This window comes from Lactuca sativa, chromosome 9, assembly GCF_002870075.4.
Source record: "Lactuca sativa cultivar Salinas chromosome 9, Lsat_Salinas_v11, whole genome shotgun sequence".
In the NCBI taxonomy this organism is placed as follows: Eukaryota; Viridiplantae; Streptophyta; class Magnoliopsida; order Asterales; family Asteraceae; genus Lactuca; species Lactuca sativa.
Genome location: NC_056631.2, coordinates 149,480,313 through 149,497,238, shown reverse-complemented (window position 1 = coordinate 149,497,238; position 16,926 = coordinate 149,480,313). Strand labels below are relative to the sequence as shown.

Sequence of the window (16,926 nt, the reverse complement as noted above, 5' to 3'; positions counted from 1 at the left end):
GAGACCTTCTCACCAGTTGCGAAGATAAAATCTATTAGAGTGATGCTAGCGATTGCCACATTTCATGATTATGAGATTTGGCAAATGGATGTCAAGACCGCTTTCCTTAACGGGAAGTTGGCTGAGGATGTTTACATGGATCAGCCAGAGGGGTTTGTGGATCTGAAGCATCCGAATAGAGTGTGTAAGCTTGAGAAGTCCATCTATGGACTTAAGCAAGCATCTCGCAGATGGAATCTTTGCTTCAATGAGAAAGTCAAAGAGTTTGGATTTGTACGAAGCCACGATGAATCGTGTGTATATGTCAAAGCCAGTGGGAGTATAGTAAGCTTCCTCATTCTATATGTCGATGACATATTACTCATAGGAAATGACATCCCGACTCTGGAGGAAGTTAAGTCCTGCCTTGGGAAGTGCTTTGCTATGAAGGACCTCGGAGAGGCTTCTTACATTTTGGGAATAAGGATAGTGAGAGAAAGAAGTAAGAGACTAAAACGTTTTAGAATGGAAAACTCGAAGAAGGGAGAATTACCGATACAAAGTAATGCCAAATTGAGTAAGACTCAAAGTCCAAGTACCAAAGCTAAAATAGCATAAATGAGCCGAGTACCATACGCTTCCACAGTTGGCTCAATCATGTATGCTATGACTTGTACTCACCCTGATGTAGCCTTTACTTTTAGCATGGTTAGTAGATATCAAGGGACCCCAAGCAGAGCTCATTGGATTGCGGTTAAGAATATCCTTAAGTACCTTCGGATGATGAAGGAATGGTTCTTAGTCCTCGGAGGGAGTGATGACTTGAAGGTGCGAGGGTATAGTGACACCAGCTTTCAGACCGACAGGGACAACTACCGTTCGTAGTCGGGCTGGGTTTTTACCCTGAATGGAGGAGCAGTGACTTGGAAAAGTTCCAAGCAGGAAATCGTAGCTGATTCAACGTGTGAATTAGAGTACATTGCAGCGAGCGAAGCGTCGAAGGAGGCAATATGGTTGAAGAACTTCATCGGTGATCTTGGAGTTGTACCTGCCATAAAGGAGCCCATAGAGATTTTCTGTGATAATGAAGGAGCGGTTGCCTTGACCAAGGAACCAAGGGATCATGGCAGATCTAGACATATCGACAGAAAATATCACTTTATTAGACATCGTGTACAAGAAGGACAACTCGTAGTGAAGAGGATATCATCGGAGGATAACCCAGCAGATTCGCTTATGAAGGGACTGAGTAGGGTTAGGTACTTGCAGCATGCTAGGAGTATTGGGCTAAAGGATGATATTAGCATAGATTAGATAGTATTAGAAACGTGTAATACATAAATGTAATTAACATTTGATGATTAAATAAATGAGTTTTATTTATGAGTAATGTTACTGTCTTATGTTAATTGTTTAACTATTGTTTCACTTTGCATGTTAGGACTTCCAGAATAATTGAGTTTATTAAGAATAATCGAATTACTCAAATTGTCCACAATCATTCATATGTTGGAAGTAGATATGAATGAAGATTGTCATGAATTGGTGTGTAGATTGTTTAAATGGTATTAGACATAGCAAAAGATTGATGCGACGTTCATGAGTGCTTATGAACTAGTTTTGAGCATTGGAACAAACCCGCGCTTGCTGGAATCACCTAATGGAATATGATATAAAAGGGTGATCGCAAGACGATAATATCATATAGTCTTGAAACCTAGATATATGGTTTCTTATTTGTTAATTGATTGTACATTGATAATGCGAAAACGCATCAGTAACTCGGTGTTATAAAACGCATTGTTGTGTATAGTTGGTTAATGAATAAGTAAATGCATATAAGTCGAAGTTTATCTGTAACTTTTATCTTAAGAAGGTAAAAGCGATATCTCAGTCGCTCGATGATTTGATTTGACTCACTACTAGAAAAACAGCCTTTTACGACGCTCATTGCGCGTCGTAAAAGGCTCAGACGACACACAAATGCGTGTCAAGGAAGGCCCTGTCATAAAGAGAGATGACGCGCTTTTGCGCGTCGTCTATAGACGACGCGCATTTACGACGCTCATTTACGACGCGCAATTACGACGTGCGTTTACGACACGCAATGCGTATCAAGGAAGGCCCTATCATAAAGGAAGATGACACGCATTCGCGTGTCGTAACCTTACGACGCGCGTGTTAATGACACACAATGCGTATCAAGAAAGCCCCTGTCAAGAAAGGCCATGTCATAAATGAAGATGACACACATTTTTGTGTATCGTAAATTTAAATGTTTAAAAAAAATAAATTTATATATTTATTTATTTTTAAATTAAATTTGCATTTAATTTCTCATAATAGAAATAAAATACCATATACAAAAAATACAATCCATTGCATAATATAAAATAAAATTTCATACTCAAAAAATAAAATAAATTGCACAAATTGTAATGTCATACAAAGAATCATTCAAATGTTAAACAAAAATAATACATTGCTAACATGGGTTATACATTCCTATAAAACTAACAAATAATCATACAACTCTGTTTCTTACTGGAAAGGAATGTCAAACATGATTACAAGTCTCCTTTAATCTTGATTACTCACCTGCTTATGTAGAATGTTGTTGTTGAGAAGGTTACCTAGCAACAGAGAAAAACACAACACCTCTCCCACAATCACAACATCATTTACAGAGAAAGGGTTGTCAATTACTTTCATTAAGACTTTCATTCAATCACAAAAATATTAAATAAAAGGGTGAAACAGTAACTTACTTTTGATAAGTTGATTTCCCTTAGAGCAAACACAGCTAAAGCATTGAACAAGACCCTATTTTAAAATTTTATAAATACACAAATCATGATACCTGATATTGGAATACACACTTTGAGACATGAATAAATACGAGTAGATTAACCTGGATACATAGGAAGTAAAGATGGAAGGTGCCGAAACTCCGGGGGCATTGGGTTTGTTCCTTCCCACTCGCACACACCAAGCCAGAACTCCACTTAATCCAGCACCAAAATAAGCCTACATTCAGAGAGCTGCAGGGGTGAGTCACAATTCAAGAATCTGTTAAAATTTGAGGAATAACATGTTCAACCAAAACAATATTAGAAAATAGGGTTATATGTGAAACATAGCAATGTAATAATTATCAAGGTGCTGGAATACTTGAAATCTAGATTATTTGCTTGTTTGTACATCCAGACGATTTTATCACGAGCATAAGTCATGTTATCAACTTTCTGAAGAAGTATACCAAGACATTTGTAGGAGAAGAATACTCTCAATAAGATAATTTAATTAAAAAAATGTAATGATAATGATAATGAGTTCATACCTGTGAAGTAGTGCAGAATGCTCATCATCATATGTATAAAGCTCATACTACTTTGCAAAAGCATTTCCAAGAGAAATGACCCAATCAATGTCTTGAACAACATCAAAAGTTTCTGCAAGAAACTGCAAACAAAAAAAGAAATAAATAATAATGACATGAAAAGTAAGATTATCAGTCTATAACCTCAACAATAAAACAAAACCAATTATTATTAAAATCAAATAATGATAATACAAATTGTTACAAATTATGGGACAGCAGGGTCTTCTATGATGACATATAAAGCAGCCCTATTACAATATTACCCTTGTGGGACAGCAGGGTCTTCTTCTATGATGACAAATTGTGGGACAGCAGTACATGACTAAATGCATGTAGATTGATAAGGTTGTTTCTTTTTTACTTAATAAAATCAAAATGACTTGTCGTGCTAAGTGAGAGGTTGGTCACTTTATGTATTAAGTCCCTCCCTATTACAATATTACCCTTGTTTATTTTTTATTTTATTCAACTTTTGACAATCTCATGAAAAAGGCACTATCGACCTCGTTTTTTTTCAATGTTCACAGAATTTTAAACAAAATGTTGGCATCTATTTACCTGTTGTTGTTTGTTTTAGAATTTGGAGAGAGAGAGAGAGATAGATAGATAGATAGAGAGAGAGAGAGAGAGAGAATCTTCATGCCTTTATGGTGTATCAAAGGAGGGCACGAAAAGACAACCTAGTTACCATCCTAAGCAATTAGTGGTCCTAGACCATGTGAAAAACAGAGCTCATATCATAAGCTGATTTCATAAGGGGCAACAACCAGTATGGCAATCCTAGCATTCCATCTAAACACTCTTGTTTCTTAGAGGATATTGTAGTTCATCAATTAAAACAAAAGGAAAATATTTAATTTTACCTGTGTCACAAATTACGATATTGTCCTGAAAAGTTACCACAGAATAAAGCAGACCCGCACGTGAAATACCCTCCACCGAGAAATTATTTTGTGGCAGCTGCTGACTAGGCAGTATTTCTTTTACGAGGGATGATTTCTCCTTTATCAACTGTCCACAGATCTCTATAATCTTTGAAGATCCTTCACACCACAAAAAATATTATTAAATAACATCATAATTAACCTAGAAACATCAAAAGAATATGTAGACAATAGAAGTCAAACCTTTGACCACTTCTTGAATGATACCAGATGACAGATCCATGATCCATAAAGTTTCAAAACTGCATTAAAACATTATATAGCAGATTAACAGTATATCATGTTAATTAAAATATGACATGTAAAATGTGGTAATTTTCCAATGACTTGAGAAGATGCCAGGGGTAAAAACGTAATTTAGGATCAACTTCCTCAGAAAAAAGGAGCAAACATCACCAGAATCTCCAGCCTTTAGGATCAACTTCCTAAAATATGGAACGAATTTAACATCTTGGAAAGATAAATGTTGTAGATAATTCTCTTGAAAAAAGGAGGTTAATCATAAATCATAATCTTACCTCAACCCAATCTCCAGCCTTTGCTACAATTCTTTTTATAAATACATCACCAGAACTGTAGCCAAATTCCTACAAGATTATTGATACAAGACAATGAGCACACAACAAAACACAGAACTAATCAAAGATACTTATAATCAAGAAGTGAAATCGCACCTGAAGAATGGGATGAGCCTTGAAGATCACAATATCTGAAACTTCTGGCTTCTGAAAGATGTATGAAACCTAAATCAATAACAGGCAAAAACTCAAAATCTTGCATATAATCACTATGTGAATTGAAAAGCCAAAATGGCGAAATTGGCAACCATCATTCATATAGTGTGTAATAAGGTTAGAATTGGGATTATACCTTTTCGGCCATTATGCGATCACCCACATCAAGGGTAGGGCTCATGGATGTAGACGGTATGGATCTTGGTTCAGCCAACTGCGATCGGAATAAGATACTGACACTCAAAGCGGTGAAGGCAGCCTTAGCATCATCGGAGCAAACACTTAATAGTTTTGAAAACCAATTGTTCCTCTCAACGATGATTTTGGTACTTGCAACATTGCAGGTTTTCCCACAATCAGTAGTAGTCTGATTGGACTTCGTTACATGGGAGCCACTTCGACCCTTGGAAGAACGAAATCATGGAAGACGGCTTCAACGGCGAAATCCCAAAAACCCCAGAACCACCACCAACACCACCATCGGTAGGCGTTGACTTTACCAACGAGATCAATCCAACAACAAGGGGAGAAGGTTTGGAGGAGGTCTCAACCCCAAGAAAATTACATGCGAGAGTGGCATACGCCAAAACCGAACACCTTGAACCCGTCGTTGCTGCCGGACCGTACCCGGCGACGGGATCTCAGTTGGGATTCTGGAATATACGAGGACGAGAAAAAAACACGTGAAAAATTCGGCATGTATTGGATTTTCCGGAGGCGGTGGCTAGGTTTTGGGCCACGTAGCCGGAGTAAGAAACAGTGAATCTGATCGCCATACACGCAATTTTGATTAACAACCAAAAGATTTGGAAAATTACTTCTTCGGTGATCAACTGTTCTGACGTGAAAAGAAAACTCACAAAGAAAGAGATCCCATTGAAAACGAAGGAATCAGTGAGATTAGGAGGGTGGGGTGGAATCGAAGGGTAAGATTAGAACAAGAAGGGAAGAATCGGGAGCTAAAAATTGGGGAAAATGATGAAATCGAAAAATCCCAAAGCTGAAAACAACCTGAGATTTCCTCCGGGAAGCGATGGAGAGATCTCAAGGGTGTGGAGACAAAAGTGACTTTCGGTGAAAAACATTGCGGGTAGGTTTGTGTTCAAAATTGATAGATTTTTTTTCAAAGTTGATAGGGGGCTGTGATTCTTTAGGCTTCAAAATTGATAGATTTTTTTCGATTCTTTCAAGTTTGAATCAGAAAAGGAGAAAGAGTTAGGGAAATCAAGAGTGCAATGCTCGTCCTTGTTAGGTTGAAGATGAAAGATAGATAGAAGATGGAAAAAAAAGGCGGGTTTTCAAAATTTTGGGGATTTCATTTCCCCCCTTGTATACTAAAAGCGCGTTCCATTTAAATTATAAAGCGACAGGTCCAGACGACGCGCGTTTAAGATAAAGCGCCCTCCGTGTTTTTAATTTTTTTTTCTTGAGACACTAAACTAAGGGCACGCAATAAAGCGTGACTTAAATCCTTAACTTTTTTGGAGAGGTGACACTATTTTAAGGGCACGTCCTTTTGCGTATCGTTAATTATCGCGTGTCGTAAAAAGCACGTCATTAAAGGTCTTTTTTCTAGTAGTGACTTATGTGTCGGGCCCGGTCAGAACTGAATTGATGTGTTTGATTGAGTTCTATGTCAAATAAATCAGAGATCGAGAAACCTAAATGCTTGACAAATCATTCCACAGAATTGTCAGCATGATATCTAACAGAGGACTGTACGATCCCTTATCTAAAGGACAAGATTGATTAGATCAGAGTTTGACAGCGTCTTTGAGAGCTACGATTGCGAATCGGATTGTACTTGTGAATATAGTTACTAGACTTATCCAAGTGGGAGACTATTGGAATAGTGTCTAAGGCTGCAACTATATTAGGCAAGTATTTGACCCGATTGTGCATGGTCCTTTTGGATTGCCTTCACCATAGCAACTTGATAGGATGATTTATTATGAGAGAATAGATATTATTAATATATTATGAGAATAATATAAGGAATAATAATTTTGTTATTTGATTAATATAAGTCATAGATTAATTAGTATTAATTTGGTGACTTAAAGAGATTAATTAAATAAGAGGGTATAAACTGTCAATTGTTTGATAGTTACACTTTAGACTGTAAATCCTCCATGGATAGAGGATGGACGAATTCTAGGGCTTGGGATAGCCTCAAATTCATCCAAGGCTTATCTTTGGTAAGGATTTGGATTTCTTTGGGTAAGGATTATCCAACTAGGGTTTAAGGGTGAAACCCTAGGAGTCTACAAGTATAAATAGACCCTTATGGCATGTGAAATCGGCATCTCTTCTAATGTAAAGTACCTCTGGCTGATTTTTTCCCAACCACTCTCTCAAATCATCTTCTTTGTTAGTTGGTGTTTGTAAGCCATTAGAGGAGTGACAATTGTGACTCTAGAGCTCCAAGACAACAATATCAAACAAGAGATTCAAAGGTAAACTTCTAGATCTGATTTTGTATTGTTCTTATACCTAATTAGTCATTAGAAGTCTTGGATTTAAAGCATGTTTAATTAGAAAACCTAGATCCAAGCATTAGGGTTTTGCATGCGCACATAGGAAAGTTCTTATGGCTAAAACCCATCAATACTCTCGGGTGTGTCTATACTCAAACTGAGGATTTGGTAAAGTTTTTAAAAAAGAAATGTATTTTTTAAGAAACAACGTTTTGTAAGACAAGAAAGGGTGTAATGCATGCAATTGACCAAGCTCAATTAATTTTCTAAAAATACCCATACATGTTATCCGATATGATTTGATTTGTGAATCTGTGAATTGTATGCTAGTTAGGGCTAAGGATATGCTCAATATTTGCATGATAGAATGCTAGGAGAGATGCCTTTGTATGCTTAATGTATGAGCTTGTATACTTGCATGCTAGTATTGATAAGTCAGTGATAGGATGGCCTGATTAGTTGATGCTTGGTTTTATTACTTGATGCTTGAATGTTTCTTGCTTTGTGCTTTCAGGAGTTCTCACTAGCTTCAGCTAACTAGTAAGCGAATATGCTAAGTTACATATTATTAGGATTAAATAATTTTATAAGTTTAGATTTTAACCCTATTGTGCAGCTCTTGTTTGAGTCCAACAGTTGTTGTGTGAGACCTCTCATTTGAAGAATTATCTACTTTTGGTTATATGTAATTGAATTCGAAAGCTAGTTAGAGGAAGTTAGCAGGATTTCCTTCTGCAACTGATGGCGGAGAGTGGTGCGGAGTTTGCCCTAGGAAAACCTAGGATGAGATCTAGTGTTGGGAGCCTTATCTTGATGAGGGTTAATTGTATGGATATAGGGTGACTTGGCAGATTCAAGGCAATCCTTGAGGAAAGTACGGATAGATGTGGAAGGTAGTATGGGCCCGTACTACTGTAAGTAGAGGATCCGTACTCGATTCAAGGAAAATTGCGATGAAACTGGGAAGCTTGTAGAGTTTGTGATCCTTCGATATATTCTGATGATTTATATGGTCTATTTTCAGTATGGTGACTCTGCAGGGCAGACCTTTTGGCAGTTCTAGTGTTTGGGGAGGGCTCAAGTTCAGGTTCTAGAGCTGCACATGTGGATAATCAGACTAGGGAGTTCATCTCGTCTGAGATTACGGGTTGCATTCTTGAGCAGACTCCTATGATCTTTGGTACAGTCAAGGAGGGCATTCTAGAGATTTTGGATGAACGATTGAGTTCATTTCGTTCTGAGACGATGGCCTTCGTGGGAATGCGTTCCTTGAGTTTCAGGGAGTTCCGGGCATGTGGAGCTTCGGACTATCATGGGGAGAAGGACCCAATAGGGAGCAGGAGGTGGTTAGTGGATGTTGCTAATGTCGCACCAACAGTAGCCCCGAGGGGGAAATGGTCATACTTGCTTCCTATCTTGTGAAAGACAGGGCATGCGATTGGTGGGAGGAGGTGGGACACATACTTGGTGACCAGGTTGTTGATACGATGACATGGGAGGATTTCGTGACTAGGTTTAGGGATGATTTTGCACCGGTGATCAAGGGGCAACAGTTTGCATGAGAGTTTCAGGATCTCTGCCAAACTACTGAGACAGTGGGTGTGATCACTACGATGTTTTGGTAGAGGGCACTTTTGGTTCCGCAGTATGTGGTGGACGAGGAGATGAAGAAGTCGAGGTATCACGAGATGTTGAGGAGCGATATTCGGCAGTTTATGAGCTGGTCCAGCTGCAAGACGCTGGAGGATATGATTGCAAGGGCTAGGATAAGGAGATTGATCACGAGATGGAGAAGAAGAATAACCCAAATTATGTGTCGAGTGTTGAAGGTTTGAGAAAGAGGCCCAAGTTATCTGAATCTAGGATGAGAAGCCAGCAGTGTTGGATCCGCTGTGGCAAATACGGCAAGATCCACAAGGGAGCATACATGGTTGGTGGTTAGGGTTGCTTCAAGTGCGGCTGGACAAGTCATATTATTAGTGATTGCATTGCTACCACCACCACTACCCCGATATCGAATCTGATTTGCTTTCATTGCAATCAGATGGTCCACAAGAAGGCCCATTGTCCGAGTTTGGTTGCAGCAGGACCGGTCTTAGCACCCGCTCCTACAACTCTTCGGATTACTGACGCCCGCCAGGGCCGGGTAGATGCACCTGTAGTGAAGAGCAGAGCTTTTCGGTTGATAGTCGAGTAGGCTCGTGGAGCTCCCAAAGTGGTGACAAGTATGTATCTTCTCCTTATCTCTGTATTTATATTTATTTGTCTATTCATATTTATGTGTTTTATTTTAGGATCATTCATCATGAACAATATTTCTGCTATGATGTTGTTTGAATCGGGGGCTACCCATTAATTTGTATCGCTTCCGCTTAGCAAGAGGTTTATTGGAGCTCTAGGGGAGTTGGATTGTCCATTGTATTTTGAGATCGCGGATGATAGATATGTTCGGGTTGCAAGGGTTCATCGGGATTGTGCTCTTCAGTTGTTCAACGAGGAGTACTCGATTGATTTGGTTTCCATCCCTTTGCGTGGGAACAAGGTTATCATAGGTATGGATTAGTTGAGCCCTAATGGGGTGGTGATCGATTGTAAGCAGCAGTTAGTCTGGATTCGAACCCCAATTGGGGAGAGTTAGTGGTTCATGGAGAGAGAGCTTAGAGTTGGATGACGTTACGTTCAGTAGGGTTGTGTAGATTTGTTGCTTATGTTATGGATACCCGATATAAGGGTAAGGCGATCGTAGATGATTTGTCGACTGTATGGGATTATCCCGATGTGTTTCCAGAGGATTTGCCTGGGGTGCCTCTGGAGAAGCAGGTCGACCTCAGGATTGATTTGGTTCCAGGTGCGGCTCCGATAGCCAAGGCACCATATCGGTTGGCTCGTCCCGAGATGCAGGAGTTGTCAACATAATTGCAGGAGCTGTTAGACAAGAGATTCATTCGACCGAGCAGTTCACCATGGGGAGCACCGATTTTGTATGTGAAGAAGAAAGATGGTTCTCATCGTATGTGCATTGACTACTAGGAGCTGAATAAGGTAACGGTGAAGAACCATTATCCACTCCCGATGATTGATGGTCTTTTTGACCAACTTCAGGATGCATCTTGGTTTTCCAAGATTGATTTGCGACAAGGTTATCATCAGATGAGGGCTAGAGAAGAGGATGTGTAGAAGACAGCTTTCCAGACTCTTTATGGCCATTATGATTTCATGGTGATGCCTTATAGGCTCACCAATGCTCCAGCCGCGTCATGGATCTCATGAACTGCATGTGCAGGTCGATGGTGGATTGGTCTGTGATTGTATTCATTGATGATATCTTGTTCTATTCCAAGACTTAGGAGCAGCATAATTAGCACATGGGAGAAGTGCTGGAGACGTTGAGGAGGGAGAGACCTTTGGCAAAGTTCTCCATGTGTGAGTTCTGATTGCGCGAGGTGCAGTTTCAGGGGCATCTTGTCAACCAAAATGGTATTATGGTTGATCCGGCCAAGGTCGAGGCCATGATGCAATGGGAGGTTCCGAGGTCTCCATCTGATATTCGGGGTTTCCTTGGTCTCGCGGGTTATTATCGGAGGTTTATCCACGATTTCTCCAAGATAACTCTTCCTTTGACTCGGTTGACAAAGAAGACGGTTACTTTTTGTTGGGGGCCTGAGCAGCAAGCAACTTTTGAGGATGATCGTGATTACTCCACTTGTGGAGTGGATTCATGAGTCTCGTGTCGTGGCTATGATGGAAGAGCACCGGAAGAGTGAGCATATTTTGGTTCCATACTGGGGTGATGAGTGTTAGGTTCTGATGGAAGAGGAGTACAAGTCTAGGTTCTCCATTCTGTTGGATTAATGTCTAAGTCCATAACTATAATTGGTAAGACTTGACCCGACCCGGCATGGTCCATTTGGGTTGCATGACATCATGTATTTGGATAGACTAAAATGAGAGAAATAATACTTAAGGTATATTAATATATTATAAGTTCTAATATATTAATAAGATTATTTAATTAGTATTGATCAATAGTTAATCTAGGATTAATTAAGTGATCAAAAGAAGACTAAATAAATATATGGGTTGAATGTGTAAATCGTCCATACTTGTATAGTGGGCTAAGACCCAATGGATTATCAAGTTGGGCTAAAACCCATAGGATGCTCCATCGATGTGCCATGGTGTATTTGAACCCATGGATCCAAGGAAATGGAAAGCCATGACAATTAGGGTTTACCCTAATTATGACACTATATAAAGATCATAATCTTGGGAAAAATCGGCCACTATGAGATGATAGAAAGGGCGAGCTGATTTTATGAAGTGTGGATTTTTCTGTAATCAATTCCAAATGTATTTGGTGTTGTGTGAACCATTTGAGGTGTCACACTTGGGGCACTAGGAACTCAAGCTTCATGAAGACATTCTACATCAAAGAGGTATCTAATTCTAACTTGTTATATTCATATGAATCAATGTTATTATGCTAGTTAGGATGAATACCTTGGAAAGTTCGTATTTGCATGTATAATAGAAACATAGATCCAAGGTATTTAGGGTTGCATGTACACTTAGGAGTGTTAGAATGCTCATAACCCAATAGTGGTATCAGAGCCTAGGCTGGTTTTCTTGTTATACTTGCAAATTAGTTGAAAATTCGAGTTTTTATGTTGTCTGCTCAGCAGACTCACCGAGTCAAAGGCAAAAAGCATCCAACTCGCCGAGTTGGTTCGTGCACTCGACGAGTTGGACCCCCCAAACGACATATATTCGATTGTTTTGGCTGGAATTGGACTAGGAACATTACCCTAAGATGTTTTTGGACTTATAAACTTGTTTTTGATGTGGTAATGTTCATGCTAATCTAGTTTCAAAGATAATTGTCAATAGATTCATGTTTTATATTAGTTTAGTGATTAGGCTAATTACATGAAAAAGTTTGATTTGAATTATCATGTTCTTATGAGTTTCTTAGATTAATAGAAAGTTGTGTGAAATTGTTGTTTTCAATCCAAATTAATCTAAGAGTTGATTCTTAAATGTGTTTTTTGTAACTTGTCCTCAAGTTATATGAAAAGTCACATTTAAGTTTCATAAAACTCATAAAAGTTGGCAATGGTTACAAAAATAAAGAGCCTTGTCCTTAAGTTATAGAGGTTCAAGAGTCACTTCATTAAGTAATAAAATGTGTAACCTAATTAATTCCATAAGTTAAAAAAATAAAGAAAAGTTACATTCTTTTATTAGTTTAAAGTCTTCCATAACATGTCCTCAAGTTATGGAACTTGAAGAGTCTTTTAATTAAAACTACTTTAAACACATAAGTTACGAAATTAATTAGTTTTGAATAGTTTCAAAACTTGCCCTCAAGTTTTGGAATTTGAAAAGTTTTCTTTTATGATTACTTTAATTCCAAGTTAACTCTTAGAATTTTAAAAGTTAAAATCCAACTCTTATACTTTAGAATATTATAAGTTAATAATATTTATATATGTATAAGAGTAAAGTCAGTCTTACCGTTAGTAGGTCTCATTCACAAAGCCGGTTTATAGGGGGGGGGGGGGGGGGGGTAAAAGGTTACTGCCTATAAAATGGCAGTTTAATGGGTGTCCACTCTCACCTACCGCTTCCTTGACTGGTGGAGGGTCGTTAGCCGAACGGGTGGGACAAGGACTATAATTCTCATTTCATTAAAAGTATTGATGATAAATACTAAGTAACTAAACCTTTTATAAAAACCAAATCTTAGTTACTTAGAAAAAAGTGAATAAGGTGCTAATCCATGAAATTACACTTTGCACTTTGTTTATGTCGGTTGGTGGAGCGTGTGTGGTTAACCAGCACACTAACTTGTATTTAACAAGGTAGGCAAAGGGTAACTTAATGTTTATCATAGTATCGGTGGAGCGTGTGTGGTTAACCGACACATCGATTAAAGGGTAATCACTTAAGGGTACCAAGTATATTTGCATGGTTATTCACACCTTGTTATGTGATGCTCGGCATCTCAGTCACAAAATCTAAATGGCACACTCGAGATTGAAACATGCCATTGAACAGTTCAATAAATCTCAGAAGATCTAGGAGTTTCAAATCCAATTAAAACCTAATAATACATTTCGTTTATCTTGGTGGAAATTGGTGAATCGTCATTCACCTACCTTCAAATATTTTATAGCTTGGATTATGGCATTCCTCTTCTAAGTTATAAAATAGTTTATTGGGTCCTAGCCTTAATATTTCATATTCGGTGTCATATTAAGGACTTTAAATCAACTATCTTGAATATCTCCCAAAAAGATGTCTGGTTTAGACATTTATGATCTTCCAAATCTCTTGAAACAAGTTTTCCTAAAATGAAGATGATGTCCCATGGAAATCATACTTCATTCACCTTCTCCAATTATTCTCCCTAACCCACAAGTTCTTGAAATGTTTAAGGTCACTCAAGCCCTACTGGCAAGTAAAGGTCTACTTGTGATCACATCTTGGAGATGTAGTCACATATTGACAAGCCGGGAGAGTTGGGTGTCCAAGTCTTGAGAAAGTTGGTGGCTCAACTACTTTCTAAGTCACATAGTAAGTTCCTTTGGGACTCCTATGAAACAAACTATTACAAGAACCTTAATGATCTTATCTATTTGCTATGATCAACTTCCTAAAAATTTATGGAAATTGACAATGATGACATTGGATATCAAGTAAAGCTCTCTCTTCCCAATGGAAAGGGATCGGCCATAGTCAAATCGGTTGACCAAACGGTAAAGAGAGAGAGGATAATTCTGAGATAGTCCCATTATCAAGGGTCCATTGCCAAAGAAAGGGGCATTGGTTGCGAAGCTACCAAATTTTACCTAAGGATGTTAAAGTCAATAAGTTTGACTCTACTTCAGGTAAAGTCCACTATCTAACTCTGCTAAGTTTCTATTCTGAGATTCTTGATACATGATGTGACTAGGTCACATGTTGATGTTTTAAGAATCAAAGAAAAGTGAAGGAACTTAAAGAAAGAATATGCTGAACCTGATCGCGTAAATGGATTTCTATCGCATAGTTTGAAGATCGGATTCTTGAGCTACTTCTTAGGAGTTATGATATATTGCTTAGGAATAGATAACAACAAAGTTTTCATGTGCTTTTGCACTGTAAGGATAATTTTTCCGCAAAGTTTTTAAAATAAAAGGAAAAATTTTAATTTTATTTATTTTAAAATATCCTTACAATGGCATTTGTGAAAATTTGTATTGCTTATAAGATTCCATTAAGAGCAAGAGTGGAAATATGAATTTGATTCTTTCATTTGTGATAGTGTCGAAATTTACCAAATAAGGAAAGATTCTCATCACCCAAGTTTCAATTGGAACAAAACTTGGAATTATGCAAGTTGTATAACATGATGAATGAGAACTTTCAAGCATTGGAATAATTAAGACTAACTACTTGTTCACATGGATGTGTGAGTCAAGTAACGGACTAAGGGATCGAGTACACATTCTTGTGCACTGATTAAGTCCACCACAAAAGATCGTCAAGACTATTCGTCATTATTTACTAAAGTTTAGTAAATATGGTTATACTTACATGATTAAGTGTAATTATGATGCATTGGAAAATTTTCGATGTATGATAGAACGAAAGAGAAGAATGAACTTATGCAGAAGGATAAAAGTTTCTCAAATATGAAAAGATGGGAGAGTAATTTAGTATCATGTTATATAATCATCTTAATGATTAAGAGACCTTATCACAATTCATCCTCTAAGTACATTCTGGTAGCTAAGAAGAGGAGTTATGAATTGTTGAAGTGGTTAAATCAAGAAGATGAGTCATATTTTATTCCAAAACATTTGTTAGAGTCATACTCCAAGATTGTAACTTGAGTGACATGTCTTAAAGAAGGTTTAAAAAACTTGTCAAATGTAAGAGTAAAAGTTTTTTACTCTTGTACTTTTGAAATTGGTAAGTTGTGATGTTTTGGATAAAAACAAAGACCAACTAAGGCCAATTGTGTGAAGTGTGTGACAACCCAAAATTTTCCATTCGATAAAACCATCCACTACAATTGAAGTCAAATCTGTATCAACTAACTATCAAACTTTTGGGATAAGTTTGAGTGTTTTAAGGTTAGTGCTCCAGAGGATATCAGGAGAGAGGATACACTAGGGTTTAATATGTTGCAATAAGTGCCCAAACCTTCAAGAGTTTGGAATATGACAGTCCAAAAATGGTATTCGAACCAAAAACCCTCAAGGCTATATAAAGAAAATTTAGCCATTTTGGATTCATTTGTTACATTTCTAGCTAGAGAAAAGTTGATTTTCTCTCTCAAGGATCTTCACCCGATCACCCCCAACTGTGAATACTTCAACCTAGAGTGTATATAAATGTGTTATATGCCTTCATAACATGAAAATCAATCCAAAACAACAAGATTTGGGAGTTTACCGCCCAAGAACATCTTGGAGAGTAAACTCCTTTATAAGGGCCAAAGTGTGCCCAATGTCCCTCCAAGCCTTGGGACTAAACCTAGGGACTACCATTACTTGTTTTAGACCCCCAAAACATTAAGAAACAGGGCAAGAAGTGAGTTCACGGCCAAGGAAGTTCTTGGGCCGTAAACTCCATTTTAGGGTGTCAAAATGCCCTAAGTGTCACCCTTAAGCCAAGAGACTAGCATAGCTTTTTACCTTGATGTGTCTAAGACGCAAAACAACCATAATACCAACACCCACAAGTGTTTACGGCCGCAAACACATGACCAAATGGTCTATGGGCCGAAAACTCAAGTTAGGGGTGTTTTGATGCCACAAACACTTCCAAGGGCTTATGCATGAATTTAGAATACTTATTTATGACCTTTACGACCCTCAAAAGAATATTTGACCATGAGTTTATGCTAGTAAACTCATTTGGGCCGTGAACACCCCAAAAGTGCCAAAAGAAGTGGTCTTTCTCCTCCTAGGGTAGACCTAACGTCCTTAAATCACCCCTAGATTTCAAACTTGCACTAACCCATGAGTAACCATGAGTTTACGGCCGCAAACTCCCTTGGGCCGTGAACTCATGGTAGTAAACTTATATAAGTGCCTTTATACCTTCCTATGTTGAATCACATATGATTCCAACACTTGGTTAAGGTGTTTCCTAGTCCCGAAAGGTGTTTCCTTTCATATACTTGTTGTAAACACTATATTCATGTCAATATGTGTCCTTATATGTCATTTAGGACTTATTGTGTCTCGGAACTTCATTCGTGGAACTTCTCATCCTTACACGCATACCCGTTTGAATCACCCACATCAGGTGAGTTCGTACCCCGTAATGAATCTTTTAACTATTTTAATTGTTTTAAGGGGGGAATACTGTTAGGTTTAATACAAACAATCCTATGTGTGCATTCAACCCTAGTTGGA

The 16,926-nt window shown here is 38.0% G+C and overlaps 1 pseudogene; it reads right to left on the bottom strand.

Annotated features, from left to right (window-relative positions):
• Positions 1-3,366: 3,366 nt before the first annotated feature.
• Positions 3,367-5,845, bottom strand: LOC111893676 (probable thylakoidal processing peptidase 2, chloroplastic; annotated as a pseudogene).
• Positions 5,846-16,926: the final 11,081 nt, after the last annotated feature.